Here is a 24,892-nt window from a genome sequence, read left to right as displayed (position 1 = left end):
TTTTAAATGGATTCGCAGTCTCAGCCTCTGTAGTGGGTCTCATTTTAACAGTGCACTTATCTTTGATTGGCTGGGATGTGCACTCAAGAAGTTAAGACATGATTCCCAAGTCCGTCAGGTCTCCTTCGCTGCTTTCATTCCACCTTCTATCATTATTGCTAGCCTTGTCCTTGAAACCTTTCCAAACCTATAGAACACCCATAAAACTATATTTTTTTTTACAAGCAACAGGATGTTCTAATGCATATCCAATCACAGCTGCGAGCCCTATCCAATTACAGTCATATCAGACGTGCAACACAAATAAGATTAAAATAATGCAAACTGAGCGGCTGCATGATGGAATGTGGCATTGCATCTGTGCAGCTTCTGCATCACGCGGGGCGAAAGGCATCTGTATTTGAGATAGATAGGTTACAATATCCATGTTTTTGAGCTGGGTCTACAACGAAGTATAACCAGTGAGTGCCGAATTTCGATGCAACAATATTTGGAGAAAAGGTTTACATAAATTTGACCTTGTGGTAACAGGACTACCGTGTTTCCTTTTGAGATTTAGTATGGACATCGGGCTTTTAAAACTTGAATTAAGGAACTTCAAACGTTTATGGGGACTAGGCTGTGCACGTGCATCCCATTTGCCCCCATTAGCACGTTGAAAATGTATCCCCTTGGTACGTTGTATAGTGAAGGGCTGCAGTAGAGAAGGCTGACGAGGGCTTTCAGTCACCTAGATTTATGGCCATATACAAAAAAAAAATCTGGGACTTACAGGACCTGAAAGAAGATGTGCAATGCACAATTTTAATGAAGCACTGTCGATTACTAGTACATAGAAAAAGTAAAACCCCTAAAAATACTCAAGTATTTTGCAAAAAATAGTAAGACGTATTTGTATTGCTCTCAAGTATTTTTGTTCAATACATGAACTGAACTTCGAGATCTGGCATACAGCCAGAATTATTGGATGCATTTAACTGCACGGTGCAAGCGCTGTATTAGGCACTCTTGATTAAAATGAATGTAGATGGACCAAAAAAAGTCTTCATCTTCTGTACTTAACTTGTTTTTGTTTTAATTCAGCAATGATTTTTAAAGTGTCAGTATTTCTCCCAAACTTCTGAAGAAGTACATGACTGCTCGCTTCAAAGAACTGAATGTTTAATTTTCATCTGTTGTTTTATGGCAAAACAGTAAGTTTCAAATAAAGATTGAGGCATTACATTCCTAAATAATTCAACATATTGGAGCATGTCAAGACTTCTCCAGAAATGATAACATGAAGGCACCGAAGCCTGCCGGTCAGTGCGGGTCCTCCCGCCATTTCCGCGTTGCGGCCTCTGCCCTCGCGGCCCCGCATCCACCCACCCACGTGCCCGCCCCCCCTCTGACCCCGCCCCCGCCGCGCGCTCACGCGGCAACAATCCGCCTGCCGGTACGTGCCCTCGCACGGGGAGGGGGAGGGTAAGGGGCACAGGACGCGCCTGCGTCACGCCGCGGAGTTATTTGCATACTGCGCGCGAGGGTTTGTGGGAGTGGGCGCCAGCTGACAGCTGTGCTCTGGACGCCGGTCGAGGTGGCACCTCCGCGCCCAGGTGAGTGGACGCTCCTTCGGCCGGCGTGCGGCTCAGGTGTGCGGCCCTCGGGCTGCAGGGCGGCTGCGCGAGGCGGCCGGTGCGCTCAGCAAACGTTTCCATGGTGACTACCGGTAGCCGAAATAATGCGTGCAATTAAAGGGTCTCCGGCACGGTTGTGCAGAGTTTACGCTGAGGTTAGCGGCCGTTCTCCGGCCTGGGCTACTCCCGAGGTCTCCCCCGATCACCGTCTGCTCCCCTCTCTCTCTCTCCCCCAGCCCTGGTACTAGATAGGTTGCCAACAGGATATTCCGCCTTCCTTTCCTCCCTTCTCGAGTGAACTTTGCTTTAGCATTTCAATATTTATCAATCGTGAATTCTGACTGATAACACTGGCCCCGATTCAGCAATGTCCATGTGCTTGTTATCTCAGAGGAAACACAATCCAGGATCCTGTCAGTTGAAGTACAGTATACTGAAGATGGTCTATACGGAAAATAGCCAATTTATTAGACTGGACTTGTAAATTATTAGTAATCAACGTATATAGTATGTGGCTGTATAATGTAGGCACGCCTAATGAGATCGCAGAAAATCTCTCGTTTTGGAGTGGACTCCTATTTACTAGACACATCCATTTTCATGAGAATGTGGTACAAACCTGATATGATGTCTTTTTATAGATCTGAGTTGCTTAGCAATACTTTTGTGAAGCTATATGTACCAGGAAAGGGTGGCGTGCATAGTAAATTATGTCATTTACTGTAGGAGGAGTACTTATCACCGTTATTTTTCATAATTTTATTTTTGTTATGTTTAATTAATTGAATTATTCTTCAGAGTACAGGACATTAAGATTTCATCAACCATATAAATGAGTGTTTTGTAGCGCTGTCACTGTTAACTTCTGGCTTCAATTGATTGCTGTGCAAGGATGCTGTTGGGTCAGCAACTGTTTTATATAAGCTTATGGTTATTACTATTATTTCTGTAATGTGTGCAGTACATTTTAGTATGGACCTTGTTGAAAAGGTACTTTTAATCCACGAGAATTCTTCCAGAGCCACAGGAATACACATGTCACTGTTTAAGCTTACGGGCTATGAGGCCTTTCTGGCATGTTTCCATTCTTGTGAGGGGAAACTCAGATGAAGCAAATAAGATGTATTTGTGCTTTTTTTTGTTATCATCTTAAGCACTTAAACCATGCCATTTCGGATTGGAAATCATTTAATATTTAGGCAATATAAAACCTTATTACCTTAAAGCTGTATGATGAGTAATGATAAGTAGGAATAACACCAAGGTTTGAGAACTATGTTAATCTGGCAAACTAGAAACTGAGAACGAACAATGGCTTTCATGATTTCAAGACAATGCAAAGTGCTTTTGAGTATTACTGATTGTACTCATTGCTGGAGAATAGAAAGGTAATCTCAATTAAATTTTACAATATATGTTACTGAAATGGATGCACAAATGTGCAATTACAATTTTAACTCATTTCACAATTTAATCTGTTTAGTCTGACATTTATTATGATATCAAAATTGTGCAACATACAATCTATCTTAAGAAGTGATATAGTTAAGATACATGTTCTGACAGACTTTATTTCCAGATAGTATTTTGATCTGTAATGTTGTAGGATTTAAAATGTGGAGGTTTTATCATTTTGGAGTGATAATCTAACTTTTTATCATTATCTGTGATTTGCAATTAATGAATTGAATTTTTTCCATGGAAATGGAGAAGGTTTTAAAATATATCGCTGTATTTATCCAAGTTGAGTGCTTTGTGGAAAATGAAAAAAAGATACTGCTGCCTAAGTGCTTGGTGCCTCCATTTTCAGAGATTTAGACCAGGAATCTGGTTTTCATATCTTTCTTACAAAACAGACTGAAACTTGTCTTCCAGAAGAACACATTGACTTCCTGTACCACCAGGTATTATTTTTGTTATTTTCTTTCTGGAACTAAGAATGTTAAGGATCAAGGGAGTGAAGTTTAGGTATGCTTCTGAAATACTAAAGCTTTTACGTGCTTGAGACTTCTAGAACTTGCACTCGATCAAGCTGTAGTTGATGCATTGTGGAATTAGTTTAATTCCTGAAATGATATTAATAGGAGGAGCCAAAAGAATTAAGTACAAACTAAGCAACACACACAAAATCCTGGAGAAACTCAGCAAGCCAGGCAGCGTCTATGGAAAAGAGTATAGTTAGCATTTCGGACCCCCAGGTCCAGATGAAGGGTTTTGGCTCGATATGTCAACTATACTCTTTTCCATAGATGCTGCCTGGCCAGATGAGTTCCTCCCCCATTTTGTGTGTGTTGTTTAGATTTCCAGCATCTGCAGATTTTCTTTTGTTAAGTTTAAACTGTTTATTTATAGATCTGATATACTGAACTAACCAGTTCCTTTCTACCACCACCCTCTAGCACAGGGGTTCCCAATGTTTTTTATGCCATGGACCCTTGCCATTAACCAAGGGCTCCATGGACCACAGATTGGGAACCCCTGTCTAGCAGAATTGGTCCTCACCCTCCACATTTTTTCCTTTGGCTCCTCCCGCATTCTCCATACTCAAGGGGTAGCCATGGGCAGCCGTATGGGCTGCAGCTTTGCCTGCCTTTTCACTAACCCTCCCCCCACAATCCTTCCCAACTCTTCTTCCTCTTCCTCTGTTATATTGACGACTGCATTGGTGCTGCTTCGTGCAACCATGGTGGGCTGATCAAATTTGGTTCCAATTTTCAACCTGTCCTTAAATTCACATGGTCCAGTTCTGACATATCCATTCCCTTTCCTGATCAGTCTGTCTCCATCTCTGGAGACAAATGTTGACTGACATATTTTGTAAGCATACTGATTCCCAAGGCTATCTTGACTATAGCTCTTCCCATCCTTTTTCCTGTAAAAGTGCTATTCCCTTTTCTCACTTCCTTTGTCTCAACTGCATCTGTTTCCAGGATGAGGCTTTCCTTTCCAGGATATCGCGGATGTCCTCCATTTTCAGATGGGATTTCCCTCCCTCCACCATTGATGCCGCCCTCACCAACATCTCCTCCATTTCCCGAACATCCACGCACACCCCATCTTCATGCCACCTTAAGAGTGATGGCATTCCTCTTGTCCTTACAGCATCCAACACATCATTCTCTGCAACTTACACTATTTCTGTAGGAATTCTACCGCCCCCACGCACCCCCCTTTCCCCCCAGGCTTTCTGTAGAGATCGCTCCCTCTTTGATTTCCTTGTCCATATATCCCTCTTCACTAATCTCCCTCCTGGCACTTATCCCTGCAAGTAGTCAAAGTGCTGCACCTGCCCATTCGCCTCCTCCCTCACCTCCATTCAGGGCACCAAACAGTTTTTCTGGGTGAGGCAACACTTCACCTGTGAATCTGCTTGGGTTGTCTATTGTGTCCAGTGCTCCAGATGTGGCCACCTCTACACTGGTGAGACCTGTTGTAAGTTGGGGAACCGCTTTGTCAAGCTCCTCCATTCCATCCGCCAAAAGTGGAATTTCCCTGTGTCCAGGCATTTTAACTCTGATTCCCATTCCCATACAAACGTGTCAGTCCATGGCCGCCTCTTGTGCCACAATGAGGCCACCCTCAGGGTGAAAGAAGAACACATTATATTCCGTCTGGATAGCCTCCAACCTGATGACATGAATATTGATTTCTCCTTCTGGTTTAAAAAGATAATTCCCTCCCCCTACCCCTTTTACTATTCTCCACTCTGACCTCCTAACTCTTCTCATCTGCCAATCACCTCCCACTGCTGCCCTTCCTCCTTCCCTTTCTCCTTTGGTCCACTCTCCTCTTCTATCAGATTCTTTCCTCTCCAGTCATGTACCTTTCCTACCCACCTGGTTTCACCTATCACTTTCTAGCTGTCCTCCTTCTCCTTCCCACCCCCATCTTATTGTTCTGGCATCTTCCTTCTCCTCTTCCAGTCCTGAAGAAAGATCTCAGCCCAAAACGATGACTGCTTATTCAGTTCCATAGATGCTGCCTAACTTTCTGAGTTCCTCCAGCATTTTGTGTGTGATACTGTTTGCAGAATCTGTCTTTTGGTTAATTAAATATTCAAGGTATCTTAGATTCAAAATGATTATAATGTCTTCCAAAATTTAATTTTCATGTTTTTTAAAACATAAATAAACCAGGCCATGTAGAAAGCACTTTATCTGTTGTTCCTTTTCCATTTGCTCACAGCTTGGATTCAGTATTTTCACATTATTTTGTATCTTTTTTATGTGATGTAATTTAACTGATAAGCTCGGTAAAGTTTTATTACAGGTTGTACATTCATACACCTGATAAATATTACCATCAAGCTAGGTCTTGTTCTTCAATTGGTTCACTTTGGTACAAATTTCATAAATTTATTTAAAGCACATCAGAAATGTACGAAATTTAGAGATTTATTATGAACTTTTTGGAGAAAGGAGAAGGAGCAATCAGTGATCCTGGAATCTTATAATAATCAGACTTTAAAGTATAATTAATATTCTGTACTAATAGGTTGTTTTATGATGTACCCTCTCAGCATATAGGCATGGTGAGGATTTCATTGCGCAATTAGATATGTATTGAGTGCACCTCAACCTGATGTCCTAAAGTGGCTTAGCAGGCAATGAAATAGATTTAAACATTACATTTGAATTGTAATGAATGAAATGTAGCACACAGTTTGAGTGTATTAAAGGTCCTTTATGAACAATGCAATAATGACAAGGTATATGTTTTTTGAAAGATGTTGCACTGAATACTTGAGAGAGACCGCCTCTGTATACCTTCAAAATTGTGCTGTGCAATTTTTACATAATGACAGCAGTTAAGCCCTGATTTCTCAGTGGAAATAATTGCGCCCTCAACAAGTTAGTAGTGCTTAATACTGCAGGGGACTGTTTTTCTAGTTTATGGGCATAAATTTCTAGCATACAACTTGCACCCTTATTTTTCATTGAATCTTAGAAATGTATGTTATAGACTAAAGCATTTAGCCATTTGTTGCTAAATTCCCAAAAATAGAATGTTTATGTTATTCCCTTTTAGATCACCATCTGTAATTTTGTAGGTACTTGTCCAGGTGCTTTTTAAATCTAAGGATGGTTTTGACCTTTCAGGTAGTTAATTCTAAATTCCCACTACTCTAGTGGAATTTACTCTATAGTGGGGAAAAAACACTCTTTAATTTTCCTCTTGTTCTCAGTCAGTTTGTGTCTGTGTCCCGTTGTTACTGACCCCTGTAGCAGTTCTGTTTCTTCTGTCTTGAAAATTTATACTTTTTCACACCTCAGTTAATCTAATTTGAGTCTTTGTTCTAAGGAAGACAAATCTGCTTAGTTGACTCCCCTTACTTCTATAATTATTCAATCCTGGCAATATCTTTTCAGAGTACTCTGTACCCTCTCCAATGGTATCATATTCTTCATGTAGTGTGGTGACTGGAACAGTACACAGTACTGTAGCTATTTTGACACAGGCAAGTGTACCACAGCTGAGCCAAGTCTAACACCCCATAACATGACATGAGGATATTTCCCAATAAAGTGTTGGCATATTTTTCTTTGGATTAATAGAAATTTGCCTGTAACTCTCCCAAAGACTATGTTAAACTTTGTAGTTTTATTTTCCTTGTTAATATCAATCTCAAGAGGGTATGCACATTTTTTAAAAGGATCTCAGCTACATTAGTAAAATGATAGATAGAAATGTTATCTCCTAATGGTGCAATCTTACCAGGTTTCACCATGGCCTAGAATACTGTAGAATATGACTGGTCAAATTGGTGTGTATATCACACCAGGTGCCAGAATGGGAAAATAATTCATAAATCATTCATAAAACTTAATGAAAGTAATCTACCTATTGAATAATTTCCATAGGTTGTAGAACTGCAGTACCTCAGTTGCCTATTGCTAAAATTGCAGTGGAAATTTGTGTTAGTTCAACATTATTCTGTTATTGTATGTCAATGTGGAGTGTCTTGGTTTAAAACAGAATCAGTTTGTGTCATCTCATTGTGTAACATCAGTTTTATGTACTGAACATTGGAAAATGGGGAATTCTGTTTTTGAAAACATTATAAGTAGCATCTTTAAAAGTAGGTTGAGGAATACTTCACTTGCTGCCTCTTATGAAAGATCACTACATTGTAAGGTTTATGGTACCGACACATGTAGAACCACAGTTCAGCATGAGTTGTTACTCCTGTGAGGTGTAATGGAAGATTCATTTGGAGGAATGAGATAAATAGTAAATGATGCATTCTAAATATAGTGCAGTCTTGCAACTTACTGTATTACTTGTATCATCACACAATGATATTACAATACTTAATTTTAGTACAATATTTAAGGATCAAACTGATTGCAGTAGGAAGAATTTTACTGTAAGTATTGGAAGTGAAGATGATTAAAAATGTTGATTTTGTTTTTGCCTGTCCTGTCCACAAGGTACCTAATTTAACATGTTAATCTACTTTAATGTACATCCCCAGCTTCCCTATAGTGTGTTGTACACATCAGTTTGAATAGTAAGTATTCTAGTATGTTAATCTAATCCAAAAATGTTATTACTCTAGGCATTAATTTTTAACACTGTTTGCATTATGTGCATTCTTTGACTTGTATGAACATGATTACCAGATGTTACAAATAAGTCTTGGCAAGTAAATATTTTATTTAAACTAAGGTTAACAATATTTTTGTACGAACTTAAAAGAAAATTTCTTTCCTATGTTTAATATCACAGAAGGCAACAATTTAAAAAAAATTGACAGGATGATATTTGCATACTTGACACAGAAGTGAGTATATGCAAGTTCATTGTGCAGAGTACAATTAGTGGAATTGCCCTGTATCAAATCCAAAATTTTGCAGATGTCAGAAAACTGAAATAAAACTAAAAATGTTGGAAATACTGAGCAGCTAAGCTATCAGTTATGCAGAGAGAAAGAGGTAGTTTTTCCAATGACCTTTTACAGGAATGGATACAGTTCAAATGTAACAAGCTATAAGTAAGTGCGTAGGCATGGAGAGATGAGAAAGAACCAAAAAATGTTCACCCACAATAGGGTAAAAATCCACCTTGTTTAAATGACAAAAGAAAATACTAATGGGACAATAAAAAAATAAGTTGGATCTAGAAGAGAGAAAGCAGTGGTAAAATTAATATGTTGCTGCAGGAATTCCTTTGGCTAGTGTACTAGGCCCAACAGTCTTCAGTATCCTCCCAATGACTTTCCTTGCCTCAAGGTCAAAAGTAATGATTGTACAAAGGTCAGTTTGGTTTACAGTCCACAGAAGATGCATTTCATATATGCATGCCTCACCACTTGGACAACATTTAGTCAAGGACTGAAAAGTAATAACAAACATTGTATGGCATTTCATGTCACAAAGCACCATCTCCAGCAACAGACAGTTGAAATAATTTAAAAGTTCAGTGCCATTACTATTTGTGTGTTCCTTACTGACTAGAAACTCAGCTTTGCCTGTGACATAAATATTTGGCTACAAGAGCAAGCCATAGGCTCGCTATCCTATGGTGAATGACCTGTGGAGTGCCGTTAAAGAGAATTATGTTGCTTTATGGTAAGAATGCAGGAAATGGTGTGGCACAACTTGTTCACTGCCATGGAAGAGATCTTACAGAGGCATCAAATGAAGAAATAAAGGAATACCCATTAAAACATTGAATGAAAAGTGTAACCGTGAAAGATGTGTAATAGAATCAGTGAATCTTGAAGAATGGAATGGAGGCACAATAGAATACTGGATAGGAAGTCTGAATACAGGAAAGGCAGCCCCAAAAATTCTGGACTTCTTAATGTGTGCGTCCATCGTAAGTGATTGTCCTCCTTGAGTGGGTGTGTTTGTTATTTGTGTATGTGGAGATGACTGAATTCAAGCTAGGCAAGGGAATACCTCCCACTCGTGGGGCAAGTGCATGACAGTTCCATAGTTGAGGTGCCTGCTGCTTGTTTTTTCTGCTGTTGTCATTTCCTTTTTGCTTCAGCGTTGCAATTCTTTTCAGCTTTGGTGGCGCCTTTATTGAGAAGACTGCACTATTCTCAGGAAGTGTGCTCAATCTCAAGGACCTTGAGCAAAATCTTGAGTGTATCCTGTCTCAAATCGTTTTCACTGACTACCATGAGAGTGCTTCACTGTGGACTGTTCCTCAAAGAACAACTGCTTGGGGGTGCAATCATCTGACATCCTGACAATATGGCCTTCCCATCTGACTTAATATTTCATCAGCAATGTGTGGATGGTGGGTGTGTCTGCTGCAGACAGCACTTCTGAGTCAGGAATTCTGTCTTGCCAATTGATTTTCATAATCTTCCATAGGCATGACGAGGAAGTGGTTCAGTCTACATGCATGTCTCATGTACACATTCCATGTTTTCATCTGTAAAGAGGGGTAGAGTAGGATGATAGCACAGTAGACTTTCAGCTTGATCTTTAGAGTAATTCCCCTTCATCCCTAGAGAGTGTCACATAGTCTCCCAAAATTGGCAGTAGCTTTGGCGATTCTACAGCTGACCTTGTGTCAGTGTGAACTGCTCTTGAGAGGGTGCAGCCAAGATACGTGAACTTGTTAACTGCCTGGAGCTGCTGGCCATTCACTTACATGGATGGCTCCACATAAAGTTGATCTGGGGCTGCTTGGTGTATGATTTCCATCTTGGTGCTGATGGTTAGACCAAAATTATCACATGCAATGGAAAATTTGTCATTGATGCCCAGTATGGTGAACTCGGAGCTCTCATTGAGAGCGTAATTGTCAGGGGATAGGAAGTCTCTCAGTGTTGAGAGACTTCTTAGTAGATACTACTAAACAGCAAATCTGCAGAAAGAAGAGTGGTGACTTTGAAAGGTAAGATGAATACAAATATGGTGAAAAGGAAGTAATTAAAAGTAACTTTGGTGTGTTTTCACTGTGCCTTATATGTTTATATACATCTGAAAGGGAAAAAAGGAATCATTACATTAATGTTGATGCAACAGTCCCTTGACTGAATTGAAAGATCACCTGAAATGTTATGTTATCAGAATTAGTAGGTTTATCAGTGAAGCTTAAAGTACCATCATTTGACTAGATGCTGTGAGAATGTCAGCACTGAGCCACCTATAACACCATTTATAACTTGAAAGGCATATAAGGAAGAAAAGTTCACTTTTGTGCACAATTTGGATCATTTGACAGTAGGTACATCTACACACAAAATGCTGGTGGAACACAGCAGGCCAGGCAGCATCTGTAAGGAGAAGCACTGTCAGCATTTCAGGCCGAGACCCTTCGTCAGGACTAACTGAACGACTGAACGGAAAGATACTAAGAGATTTGAAAGTAGTGGGGGTACATTAATCATTTTATGTTTAATGCCATCTTGACTATTTTGAAAACATCTCAATGGTTTCAATGTTTAAGCTGGAATCAAAACCTGCTCATTTAAATAATTTCTTCTTTAATATTAATGTAGCTGGTGGTCATTTTTTAATATTTCATACAATTATGATTTAGAATTAGACTACTCAATCCCTCCAGTTTATTTTACCATTGATATGATCATGGCTGATTTCACTATAACCCCAACTCAGCACTCCCATCCAACTGCAAAGCATTTCACACCATTGTTCACCACAGATATTTTTACCTCATATTCAAAGACTCTGCTTCCACCACTGAGAAGAGTGTTCCAAGATTCTCAATCCTTTTGAGAGAAACAAATTACCTCATCTCTAGATGACTTGCTATTTTTAGAAGCTGAACCCCCTAATTCTAGGTATTTCATGGGGAAGGATTTTTGTGAATACCATAAACGTAAGGGATTCAGCAGATGTTGGAAATCCAAAGTAACACATACAAGATGCTGGAGGAATGCCAGCATTTTTGTATGTGTTACTCCTGTGTATACCAATTATCCTCTTTTCCTGTTAACTATTATAAGGCTTTGTCCATGGAAATTGTATGAAATTACCTGATTTCCAGAGCTGACAGAGAAACTATTACCTTCTGCCAGGTATGTAATGCCAAGTATTTTCTGAGGGTTGAAAAATCAAAGCATTTCAACATGTGTATCTGAAGGGAAATGTTGAAAATATTCAATATATCCTGCATCAGAGAAGAGGATTGGGGATGAACTTCTACCTCAAACCTTTGGCCTTTTGTCAAGAAAGGAGACGCCAGAAATGATCAGCTAATGAGGCAGAATGGTACCAGGGACGAAGATAGAGACAAAAATAAATCTGTTAAATAAGCTGGGTACAAGTGATGAATAAAATACTTAATTATAAAGAACGTAGATAATTTGTAAAGTCAAGTATATAATCAAAAGTTTGGTTATGGCAGAAGAGGGGAGAAACAAGCATTGAATATCTGCTGAAGTGGAGCAAGTTCTGAGACTGAGAATATAAGGGGGGAAAAGGTAGGTAATCACTAGGCATCCAGACGATCCAATTAGTTGTGCACCTGGAGGGATGTGATGTCTTGCATCAATCTTAAAAATTTGTGCCATCTCTTCCTAAAAGCACAGATGTGATCATGGAAAGCTACTGGAGCCTGCAAAAGGAAAATGGCTGTCATGGTTAAGGGAGTTGATTGGTAAAGCCTGCTCTAAAGAGGGATTAAGTGTAATCCTGCCTCATTCACTCTCTCCATGTATTTATGTTTTCCACTGGATATGATGTAAGGCATTTTACAAGATTCCCCATGGTAGGCTCATTCAGAAAGTCAGGACACATGGGATTCGGGGAAACTTGGATGCTTGCATTAAGAATTGACGCCTACAGAAGGCAGAGGGTTGTCATAGCTGTATTCTGTCTAAAGGTCAGTTAGTGTTCCTCGGGGATCTGCTCTGATATGTTCACGGAACTGTGATGTTTATAAATGGTGTGGATAAGGAAGTGGAAGGGTGGGTTAGTAAGTTTGTAGATGACACAAAAGTTGATGGTGTTGTGGATGGTTTGAAGGTTATCACAGGGTTACAATGGAACATTAATAGAATGCAGAACTGGGCTGAGAAGAGACAGACGGAATTCAATCTGGAAAAATGAAGCAATACATTTTGGAAAATTGAACTTGAAGGCGGAGTACAAGATTAATGGCAGGACTTTTAGCAGTGTGTAAGAACAGAGGGATCTTGGGGTCCTTGTCCATAGAGCCCTCAAAGTTACCATGCAAGTGATAGAGCCATTTAAAAAGGTGTATGGTGTCACAAACATGAGTAAATCTGCAGATGCTGGGAATCCAAGCAACACACACACAATGCTAGAGGAACTCAGCATCTATGGAAAAGAGTAAATGGACAACATTTTGGGCCGTGACCCTTCATCAGCTGTATAACGTGTTGGCCTTAATTAGTGGGACGATTGCATTCAAGAGCCGCAAGGTAAAGACTACAGCTCTATAAAACTTGTTACACCAGACTTGCAGTATCGTGTTTGATTCTCGTCATCTCATTATAGGAAAGTTGTGGAAGCTTTAGAGAGGGTGCATAGGAGATTTACCAGGATGCTGCCAGAAATAGAGAGCGTATTTTATAAGAAAAGGTTGAGCAAGCTAGTGCTATTCTCTTTGGAGTGAAGAATGATGAGGATTAACTTGATGGCAATGTTTAAGACTGTGAGATGTATAGATAGTGGACGGCTAGCACTTTTTTCCCCTAGGACAGTAATGGCAAATATGAGGAGGCAGAGTGTTAAAGTGACTGGAGGAAGGTATAGGGGGTTGTCAGAGGTAGCTTTTTTATACTGATATTGCTTGTTTCGTGGAATGCGCTGCCAGGGAGGCAGATACTTGTGGATATTTAAGAGACTCTTTGATAGGCACATGGCTGAAAAGACAATGGATGGCTATAGGGGAGGGAAGGTTTCAAATGACCTTAGTCAGTTAAAAGGTCGGTACAACATTATGGTCCAAAGGACCTGTACTGATCAATGCTTCATGTCTGTGTACTAAAATTAGGGCTGAGAACCTTGGTTTTGTTCACCTTCATTTATGTGGAATCACTTGTCACACTTGTATGACTAATTAGTTTGCTCGAGACAAATAAGGTTTCAGATGTGGTTTAGCATTACAGCAGTTGGTGCACCATCCTCCCAAATTTGCTTACTCTTAAATATTTCTTTAGTTCCAAAGAAATTTTAAAACATCAAAATTCTGATCCTTGCCACAGACCCATGACTTGTTTTCTTCAGTAATAAAGAGCTAATTTTTTTCAGTGTACCTTTGATACTTTAAAGTACCAAATTAATGAATCTGTGTTTATTTTTCTCTGAAACCCACCATTTGTCTTTGAATAGAAAACATTTGTTTAAATGTTTGAGAGTGAGACAAACACTCTGTTCCCAAAGTCTGAACAAGTTGGTATTTTCAGATGTGCAGTTTAAAATGTTTCTTTTTCTGTACTTTTGTCATCCCATATGGTACAAAATATGTAAAGAGTCATTTAGTTTGATGTAATTTTTTTGATTTCTTAAATGTAATTAAAGAAAAATTAACTCAAAAGTTTTGTCTGCAAGTTTAGACATTTGTCTTCATCTTAATAATGTCACTCTAGCCATGTGATCTCCCCAGAAAATCCAAAGATTCTCCAAAAAAGAATCAGGTGTCATATCACTGGCATACTGTATGTCGTGAAATTTGTTGTTTCGCAGCACTATTTATATAAATATGTAAACATTTTCATGTTTATTTAATAGAACTGTGCCTTGCCCTTGAGCATTGAACATATTAAGTTCTATCCCTGTGCTATGCAGTAGTTTTTTTTACAGTCATGCCCGTTTAAAAATGGTAAGTGGTTGTGTGAAGCTATCCTATGAAGGAATGAGAATTGAGCAAGTTAAATGTTCAATAGAAATTTCAAATTCTTGCATTCATACATTAAAATTAAACTTTAAAGGAGAATACTAATGATCCTCTTGAAAATAAATTCAGTATGTTAAGCAAAGAGAGAGATGCCTTCCATTCTAATCATACAGTTGAAGAATGATAGGATATGTTACATATTTTATTGGAAAGTATCTGTACATCTTTAAAGCCTAAAGGCTTACACTGTTTATTTCTTTAGCTCTTGACGCTTATTCCATTGTTCAGAAAAATTTAATCAAACATACTACATTTGTTTCATTATGTATCTCCTGCACATCTGCGCTCACCCCATCTCCCCACCTTTGTAATAGTGATAGAGTCCCTCTTGTCCTAACCTACCACCACAGTAGCCTCCGCATCCAACACATTATCCTGTGTAACTTCTGCCATTTCCAAAGGGATTCTACCACAAAACATATCTCTACCTTCACACACCTTCCCCCACCGGTTTTTCACAGAAATCACTCCCTCCATGATTCCCTTGCCCACCCATCCATCCCTCCCCAATAATCTCCCTCCAGTCATTTATCCCTGCAAGTGGCCTAAGTGCTACACCTACCCATACACCTCCTCCCTCACCTCCATTCAAGGCCCTCAACAGTCCTTACAGTCCTCCTCCTCTATTCCCCAATCTGACCTTTTACTTCTACTCACCTGCCTATTACTTCCCCCAGATACCCTCCTCCTTCCCTTTCTCCAATGCTCCACTCTCCTCTTCTATCAGATTTTTTCTTCTCCAGCCCTTGATCTTTCTCAGCTACTTGTCTTCACCTATCACCTTCCAGCCTTCTCCACCGTTTAATTCGGCTCAGTCCTGAAGAAGGGTCTTGGCCTGAAATGTCCACTGTTTATTCTTTTCCATTGAGGCTGCCTGACGTGCTGAGTTCCTCTAGCATTTTGTATATGTTGTTTTGGATTTCCGGCATTTGTAGATTTTCTCATGTTTGGAATATTACATTTGGAGACTAAAATGCCCAGAGTTATAATCTTTGGTCTAATCTTATTTGATGCAGTATAGTATTCCAATTTAAGTGTCCTAGATCACTTTTGATTTGGCTGATTCTTTATGGTAATTTAAAAAGTAATTGGACCTTTCTGATTAATAACTTATTTGTGGCAAACTATTGATTGATTTATAGAGAACATTTGGGTGCCTAACATAATTTATTATTGAGAAGTTTTTAAATACCAGTTTAATGTAATTTATGGAAATCATTCATTTAGGCTTCATTTCTCCTTGAGTGTGCCTGGAGCCTCTTTGCTGGTATTTTAACATTGAAAACAGTGACTTTGCTGAAAAGGGGAGAACTTATTGGCAGGTCTTATATGATGTTTGGTTGAAGATAAGCTAGCAGTGTCTAATTGAGAACCACCAAGGGAACTGTTAAACTTTACAATCTTCATATAGTGAACTCTAAAGCTAATTCTTGATAGTTAGTTATACTGCCACTTATGGGGTCCAAGATGAAATTAAACTACCTGTTACAGGTGATTTTAATTAATTTGCATTACTATTTAAAAGCTTGAGTAAGGATCAAGTTCACTGTTCCCTCAAAGTTGTGCAGGTGCGTGGCTGCGTAGTCACTGAAATGCCCCCACACACACATTGCAGCTTTTGTGGTCGCATAGCTAGAATTTTCTTTTATATATGACAAAAGCATTGCAGGAATACTGTGATTTCATATCATTGGTATATTGAACCGCATGCTTAGAAACAAAGAATTTGTAAACTGTTCATTCTTGTTGACATTATTGGAACATTTCAAGCTTTTAGTGCTGACTGTGAGCATGGATTCAATGTTATGAATTCAATCAAATATAAATCCAGAAACAGACCAGAAATGGAACGTTTTGGTGATCTAATGAGGATTAAACTGTATCTTTCATCTGGACAGTGTTTATAGACAATAAATTTGTAGTAAAGACAAACAGGAAAATGTTTATGAAACATGAAAGATTTTCTTTGTACTGTACTTATTATTTACTTCAATTAACAAATACAATCAAAAGTATGTGATTTTTCAGTTTTCATCTAAATATTCACAGTTTGTATATTGCAAAAAAACATTTAAAGTACCATGCAATTTTAGGGCTGTTTTTTTTTAATTCCTGTTCAGAGCTATGGCTGATCTGCACAGCTGTAAAAAAAAATAGAGGGAACTTTGGCCAAGCCCCAGTGTGTTTGTCACATTGAGGATTTTTTAAAAAAGCAATTAAATTCCAAGATGAATGGAAAATGTATTAATTGGAAACAGCTCTGATCAGTTTTCTTACAATCACATTAAAAGAGTTTGCAATTGTTCTGATGTAAAATATACTGTGTAAGTGAGGTTAAATTAATTATAAGAAAAACTTGTCGCTTATAGGAGCAACTACTAATTGGGACAGTTTCAATTCAATAGTGTTTGGGCTCCTCTAAGGAATTGGCTATGCCAATAAATCTCATCATTTTCTTTAGTTTCAGGGATTAATATGGACATTTAGAACACATTATTAATTTTAAAAGAAAATAAGAGCAAAGGTTGGAGGAACTCCAGTGTTCATATTGAATGAACCTTTATTCTTAAAAACAAGTTGACAAGAATGATTCCAAGAACAAGTCTTCCAATGTTTGTTTGTATTCTGTCCGGGATTTTACAAAAAAGATATCAGAGAAAAGGCAGTGTTTAAAACATACTCTCCATTGAGAGTTAAGAATTACTGAGAAGAAACAGAATAGGGGTACTTTTAAAAGGCAAGCTCTAAGAAGCAGATTCACCCACTTTGTGCTTTTTTATCTCAGTTTCTATGAACTTGTTGGCTATGCAGCTTTTGGTTAAGAGGGCACCAGCGAACAATGATTCCTTGGGCGACACCTTTCAGATAGCAAATCTTTTAAGTTACACCTTCTGCTTGTTCTTTTTGTCTTATTTGTGTTACGGAAGCTCTTGGAGTCTGTGACTTGCAGTTTGGAGCTTGATTGAATGACAACGATTGAACAGAGAGCTGCCTTGTGAGGGGCCAAAAAGGACCAAGAACAGGTCCTGACTCATGGAAAAGACCAGAGACGAGACGCGGGGTCATGAATGACTCTGTCTCGAAGCAGTGAGGAAGATTGAAGCATTGAGGTGAATGCAGAGTGGATCAATGATCGCTCCCAACAGAAGCCAGTAAGGTGAATGCAGAGGGGGTCAGTGATCACTCCCTAATGGAGGCCAGACAGTCAGCAATCATTCATAACAGGTCACCATTAGACCAGATGTGAGTTCTGAGTCGTGGAAGGACTGTTCGATGTTCTTAGTTTTCTGTGATTGGACTGTACTTTATATTGGTCTCAGTCAGTTTTTTTTGGCATTTTCTTGTGGCTGATTCGCAGATGGGTGATCTATTAGTTCTTTGTGAGTGAGGGAAGGGGAGGGGGTCTTTGATGCTACTGTTGCTGTTCTTTTTTTTTTACAAGTTATGGGGTCTTGGATTAAAATTGTCAATGCTTTTTTTCTGCAAGGGGAGGTTGGGGATGTGTTGCTATTGTCACTGTCTTTTTTCCTGTGGGTGAAGGGGTCAGGGATTTTTATTGTTGCTGTTTTTTTCTACATGAAGGGGTAGAGATTTTTCTGCGGGGAGAGTGTGGGTGATTCTTGGGTCTGCGAGTTCCATGGCTATCTGGAAAAGACAGCTATCAGTTGTATTGTACATGCATACTTTATCAATAAAATAAACCTTTGAACTTTTTTTAAGCCTCACATTAACTGATTCTGCCAAGTTAGTTCAATGTCCTACACCTCTTACTCAAATTTGATGTAATCAGAAACAAAATCTTTGGCACTTCTGACATTGCCAACTGGTTTTCCTTTTCTCTAAAATTTTGAATTTCCATTGTTGCTTTTCAAGTTCTTGTCACTCTTTCCTTGGACCCTTGTTTCATTCTTCCTTATCAGATTTAATTTCTACCCAATGTAAATGGCACCCAAAATAGCTGGTACCATAGACAATGATGGTTATGGAAAAATTAGAGATTTCAATCAACAAGCTAAGTGGGCTGAAGAATGGCGAATAGTGTTCAGTTCAGTTAAATGGGAGGTGGTAAATTGATTTGTTGTTGCTACATATACCAAAGTACAGTGAAAAAATTGTCATACGGATCATTACAACAGTGAATGAGTGTGTGTGGCCTCCATTGGTCATAGTTGACCATGGGTACTGTGCCCCTGGTGGTCACTGGTTTGTCAAGCAGCGTCAACTGCGGCTATTGAGGCTGGTCCTGGAATGCTAGGCTCTGCCACAATTGCTGCATGTGTAGGGCATTGTGGAATTGTTTCTGCTGTCTGCTGTGCTCTCCATTTAGCTCTCTGCTCTTCAAACTGACTCAAGATCACTCTTTCGCCTTGCTCTAGGTGTTGCTGAAGAGTATCTTGCTGTTTGTTGCGGTCATCTGCTGTATCCTCCCAGCACTCTTTGTTGATTTTTAAGGCTTTCATGTTGCGCTTGCAGAAGTCCTTGAAGCGAAGCTGAGGTCTACCTATGTTCCTCTAGCTTGTTGCTAGTTCTCCATAGAGGATGTCCTTTGGCAGTCTACCATCCTTCATACGACAGATGTGGCCCAGCCAGTGCAATCTGCGTTGTCTTAAAAGCATGAACATTGTGGGAAATCCAGCACGTGAGAGGACTTCAGAGTTTGGGACTTTGTCTCTCCAGGTGATGCTGATGTGGTGAAGGCTGCGCGGGTGAAAACTATTGAGTTTCCTTTCCTGTTTGGAGTAGATGATCCAAGTCTCGCTACCATACAGGAGGGTGCTGACAACACAAGGCAGTCTTGGTCTTTGTAGCAAGTTTTGGATTCTCCCAGACCTGCGAGGGGAGTCAAGCAAGGATCGATGTTGCTTTGCTGATACACCTGTTGATTTCAGCATCGAGGGAGAGAGTGTCGCTAATGGTCAACCCCAAGTATATGAACTCGTGGACCACTTCTAGATCGTAATTGTCAATGGTAATGACTGGTGTCTCCACTACGTTCTGGGCAAGGACATTTGTTCTCTTTAGGCTGATGGTAAGCCTGAAGTCCTTACATACTTTAGAGAAGTGGTCCATGAGAGTTTGTAGTTGATGTTTGGTGTGCGAGGTTATAACAGCATCATTGGCAAAGAGCATGTCACATATTAAGATCTTTCGCATTTTTGTTCTTGCTCTCAGGTGCGTAGGGTTGAACAGCTGCCCATCAGACCTGGTGTGCACATAGATGCCTTCTGTCAACATCCCAAATGTGTGCTTCAATAGCATAGAGAAGAAGATGCTGAATAATGTTGGGGCCAACACGCATCCTTGTTTGACTCCACTACGAATAGCAAAGGGTTCTGATGAGCTGCCATCGTACTGAACAGTAGCCCTCAACTCGTCATGGAATGACTTAATGATACTTTGGAGTTTCGGGGACAGCTGCTCTTGAGGAGAATATGAAAGAGCCCATCCCTGCTGACAAGGTCGAATGCCTTGGTCAAGTTGATGAAAGTAACGTAGAGGGGTTTCTGTTGTTCCCTGCACTTTTCCTGGAGTTGACAGAGTGAGAAAATCATGTTGACAGTTGACCTGCTTGCGGGAAAACTACATTGGGACTCAGGGTAGACCCGTTCTGCTAGAGTTTGTAGACGTGCCAGAGTTACACGAGCAAAGACTTTGCTGACAGTACTCGAGAGGGAGATACCCTTGTAGTTGTTGCAGTCACTCCTATCACCCTTGTTCTTGTACAAAGTGATGATTTTGGAGTCGCACATATCTTGTGGTACAGCTCCTTCCTTCCAGCACTGACAGAGGACCTTGTGTAAAGTTTGGAGAAGTGAGCTCTTGCAGTGTTTGATCAGGTCTGGAGGAATCCCATCATTGCCAGGAGCTTTCCCTGGGGCCAGACTGTCAGTTGCCTTGATGAGGTCCTCAGTGGTTGGTTCGGAGTCGAGTTCATCCATGACTGGTAGACAATCGAACGCATCAATGGCTGAGCTACAACAACATTTTCCCTCGAGTAGAGCTCAGAGTAGTGTTTACCCAGCGTTTCATCGGCTTGCTTTTATTGGTGATTATTTCATTGCTGGATGAGTTCAGGGGTGCTGTCTTGCTCTGCGATGGGCCAAGGGCCTTCTAGATACCATCATACATCGATCTGATGTTGCCTGTCACAGTTGCTGTCTAAATGCATGAGTAATGCAAGGAAAAATAATAGAGTGAAGAATAAAGTGTTAGAGTTGCAGAGAAAGTGCAAGTTGACAATAAAGTGCAAGGTCATAAGGTAGATTGAGGTTGAGAGTCTGTCTTGTAGTACTAGGGAACCATTCAATGGTATTACAGTATAACAGTGGAATAGAAGCTGTCCTTGAGCCTGATGGTTTGTTCTTTCAGGCTTTTGTATCTTCTGCTCAATTGCTCCAGAGACAAGTGTAGGGTCAGGGAGATGGTAACAGCCATACACTTGTTTCAGTGGTAGGATAATTGGAGTGGGCTGAGGCTGACTGGAAGTCCAGAGTTAATGTGTACTATGATCAGCCTCTCAAAATGCTTCCTGATGATGGATGTCAGAACCACTAATAATAATCATTAGACACATTGCATCATTTTTCATAGACAGTGGGATTATAGTGGTTGTAAGATAGGTGGAAACCTCAGATTGAAACAGGGAGTGGTTAAAAATATCTGGAAATACCCTGCCAGTTGATTTGCGCTGGTTCTAAGGACATGGCCGGGGCATAGATCCAGGCCAGATGCTTTCTATAGGTTTACGTTCTGGAAGATTGATCTTGTGTCTGCAACGGTGACTGTGGGTTCAGGTACATTGGAGGCTGCCGGGGTGGGTGGTGACATACCAACCCTCTTCTATTCAAAATGTGAAAGGGATGTTCATTAAGCTCATTAGGAAGGGATATGCTGCTGCTGGCAATGCCTCCTGGCTTTGTCTTAACCATATAACAATCACAGCACGGAAACAGGCCATCTTGGCCCTCCTAGTCCGTCTTATAGCCTGTTATAGCATATCAACCTGCCACAACTGACAGCTAGTTTCAATTTTGGACTGGCTTTGTCTCTTGGCATCCTTGATAGTTTTACTAAGGTCATATCTCAATTTCTTGTAAAGGTCAAGGGTCCCCTGATTTGAATGCTGCCGTCCTGGACTTTAAAAGGGAACAAGTCTTTCATTTCATCTGTGGTTTCTGGTTTGGGAACACCTGGATTGTCCTCTTTGGTACACTGTCCTCAATACACTTGTTGATAAATTCAGTGGCAGTACTGATGTGTTCCTTATGTTGGCTGCTTAGTGCTTGAACATAGATTAATGTTGCACATTAATGATTAATGTTGGTTTGAAAGACAAACCAGGGTAGTAGTCTCGCAGTGAACGGGTAGAGTCTTACAGATTGTTGTAGAACAGAGGGACCTTTATGTACATGTACACCTTTCCTTTAAAGTGGCTTCGCAGGTAGATAAGGGTGGTGAAAAACATTGGCACATTGCTTTTCAACAGGGCATTGAGTACAGTCTTGGGATGTTATGTTGTATAAGACATTGGTGAGGCTATAAGTGGAGGATTGCATTTAGTTACCTAAACGTAAAGTATAAAGACTTAAAAGAATGTAGCCAGGACTTGATGGCCTGAGTTATTGGGGGAGGTTGGCCAGGCAAGGAATTTATTTCTAAGAATGTATGAGACTAAGGGTTGACCTTAGAAGTGTACAATATTATGAGGGACATAAAAATAAATGAATGCACGTTCTTTTCAAAAGTACATTTAATGTCAGAGGAATGTATACAATATACATCTTGAAATGCTTTTTCTTCTCAACCATCCACAAAAACAGAGGAATGCCCCAAAGAATGAATGACAATGAAATGTTAGAACCCCAAAGTTCCCCTTCTTGCACGTAAGTGGCAGCAAGCAACAATCTCCCTCACCAGCAAAAAAAAAGCAACAGCACCCACCACCGAGCACTCAAGCGTGCAGCAAAAGCAACAGACTCGCAGTACTCCAAAGACTACACATTCACCCAGTTTTTGACATACCACAGGTTCTCTCTCTCTCTCTCTCTCTCTCTCTCTCTCTCTCTCTCTCTCTCCCTAATAAGGGAGAAAGAGATGTCTTTGTTTCACAATGAGAGGGAAGACCTAACAAACAACTCGCTGGTTTACTATGTTAAAAATCTGTTGCGTTGCTTTTTCCGAGCTCTGGGCACACAGCCAAAAATCTTCCAGTTCCCATGACACACTGGTCCAGGACTCCGACCTTCGATCTGCCCTTCTCCAGAGCCCCGAGATCCTAGGCCTCCAAAGGCAAGCCAAACTCTTAGGCCGTGCCATTGGCCTGTTGGATAATGGCTAGTCGTGACACCCCAAGAGCGGGTCCCATTCCTGAATAAAAAACACCAAAGTCAGTGTGTAACTCCAGGTCAGGATCTTGAAAAGCACCCTGAAGGGAAAAACAGAGATATTAAAGATGGAAATAAAGCTGTTTCTGAAGATGTAAGCAAAGGAGTCGCAGTTTTGCGCCATCTTGACTAAGCTCCGCCCTCAGAGTTTTTGTCAAGGAATGAGAATCAAAAACGGGCACGGATTTAAGGTGAGAGGAGAAAAGGGATGAAAAGGGCGGCTTCTTCACATGGTTTATATATGGAATGAGCTACCAGACGAAGTGATTGAGGCAGGTACAATTCAAAGATGTTTGGACAGATACATGGATGGTACGTGTATGTGGTTGACAATGGACTCTCCAGTACCTTGGGAAGCTTTCCTGCATTCAAGCTGTTGCTGTTGGTTAATCTCTGAAGATCAAAACATGGTGAGGCCAAGAATATCATTAGGGGTAGAGTGGTTAAGTGAAAAATAAAATTTACTAACTGCTCTGTGAGAAGACTTGACTAGCTTGTTTCCTTGGAATAAATAGAATTAAAATGTGTTGTGCATTTTGTAAGGCATGATTTTAAAGTTTACTTTTTTGCCAAAAAAACTTACATGTATAAAATGGCAGCATGAACAAAGTATTTCACAATTATAGCTGGTGGTTGCTGCTTTACAAGCATAAATGTGCTGACATCAATGCAAATAACGAGAATAGAAAAGGCACTGGAAAATTTCTTAATAATAGCAAGTTTTGTTTTGATAAAAATACTTCCTTGTGCTTCAGTTTCAATTATTTTTCTGCTACAAATGCCTAGAAATGTTGTTGACAGTGAGCCACAGTTAATGGCAGAGCAACTTCCTCCCCTGTATGAGTAGGACTCCACAGTTTCATTTGTTCACTTCTCAACATTCTTCAGTTATTTCAGGATCATGAGCTGCCTAATTAACAGGGTGTTTCAATGAAATTAGAACATAGAACAATACATTGAAGTAGTGGTCACCAACCTTTTTAAGCCCAAGATCCCCTACCTCGGCCTTAGTGAAAGGCAAGATCAACCCCAACTCGATTAGTTACGTGCATGTGCACCAGGGCAGAAAAGACCAGAAGTAAAACCCTACAACCCGGAAGTAGAAATAATGTATGGACACCAGGTGTCACCACCCTTTTTTTTTGCACCGCGGACTGGTTTAATATTGACAATATTTTTGCGGACTTGGGGGCAGTGTTGTTAAACATGACTGGAATACAGCGATACTCAGAGCAGGTTCCTTATGTCCTGTCTATTCTGCAATTTAGTTTTTGTGGTTCTCAGCACTTAGCTGCTGTCCTGCTTGCTCACGTTTTTTCCACTCAAAAAACTCAGTGGGTTTCTCTTTAAGTGCAGGGTGCTTGGACTCAGGATACCAAAGCAGTTTTGAGGACTTCATTACTTCATTAGACAGACTCCAGCCTCCTGCCCGCCACCTGATGCCTTGGGCAGGTGCGGCTGTTCCCGTGCCGGGACCGCAGTGGTCGCAATCTGGAGAGAGTGACCGACCGAGCGAAGAGGAGTGCGACAGGACGAGCACCCGCCCCCCCCCCCCCCCTTGCAGGATCTATCGGCTGACAAAAGCTTGCCTCGAGGGATGACTTTTAGTAGATTGCAGCGAGGTAGCTGCTCTGATACTTATGGAACCCTGAGCCCGAATTAGGTTGTTGAAAATATTTTAGCACCGGTTTCCCCACAAACATTTGGTGTGTTAAACAGGCTTAGAGGCTGCACCCATCTGTCCACGCTCCAGGCCAGTAGTGACAGGATTTCCTGCTGGTTACCTGAGGCCAACCAGTGATCCCTGGCGCTAGGGTATCACTGCATTTAGGCAACCGATGACCTCATGTGGGTAATGACCTCACGTGCATAATGACTTCGCGTGCGTTCCAGTTCAACAGTGGGCATGACAGGGAATGAGGAAAGGTGCAGCTGACTCGTATCATTTCATATCGCCAAATCATGTAGTTTCCTTGCGGTTTTCCAGGTGGTTGGGGACCACTGAAGTACACTGTAGTGCGTGGCAGGGGAGCTACATGCATG

At 40.5% G+C, this 24,892-nt stretch overlaps 1 protein-coding gene across 3 annotated transcripts in view; it reads left to right on the top strand.

The window, feature by feature from the left end:
- The first annotated feature begins 1,518 nt into the window (after positions 1-1,518).
- Positions 1,519-24,892, top strand: part of mrtfba (myocardin related transcription factor Ba) — a 233,184-nt gene continuing 209,810 nt past the window's right edge. For all 3 annotated transcript variants that reach the window (XM_059979310.1, XM_059979311.1, XM_059979308.1), the window contains exon 1: positions 1,519-1,595. The gene's annotated coding sequence lies outside the window, so the exon portion shown is untranslated. The remainder of the gene's footprint in view (positions 1,596-24,892) is intronic.

Source organism: Hypanus sabinus, chromosome 9 (genome assembly GCF_030144855.1).
Source record: "Hypanus sabinus isolate sHypSab1 chromosome 9, sHypSab1.hap1, whole genome shotgun sequence".
In the NCBI taxonomy this organism is placed as follows: Eukaryota; Metazoa; Chordata; class Chondrichthyes; order Myliobatiformes; family Dasyatidae; genus Hypanus; species Hypanus sabinus.
Note: the sequence above shows the minus strand (reverse complement) of the source record. Positions and strands in the feature narration are given on the sequence as shown.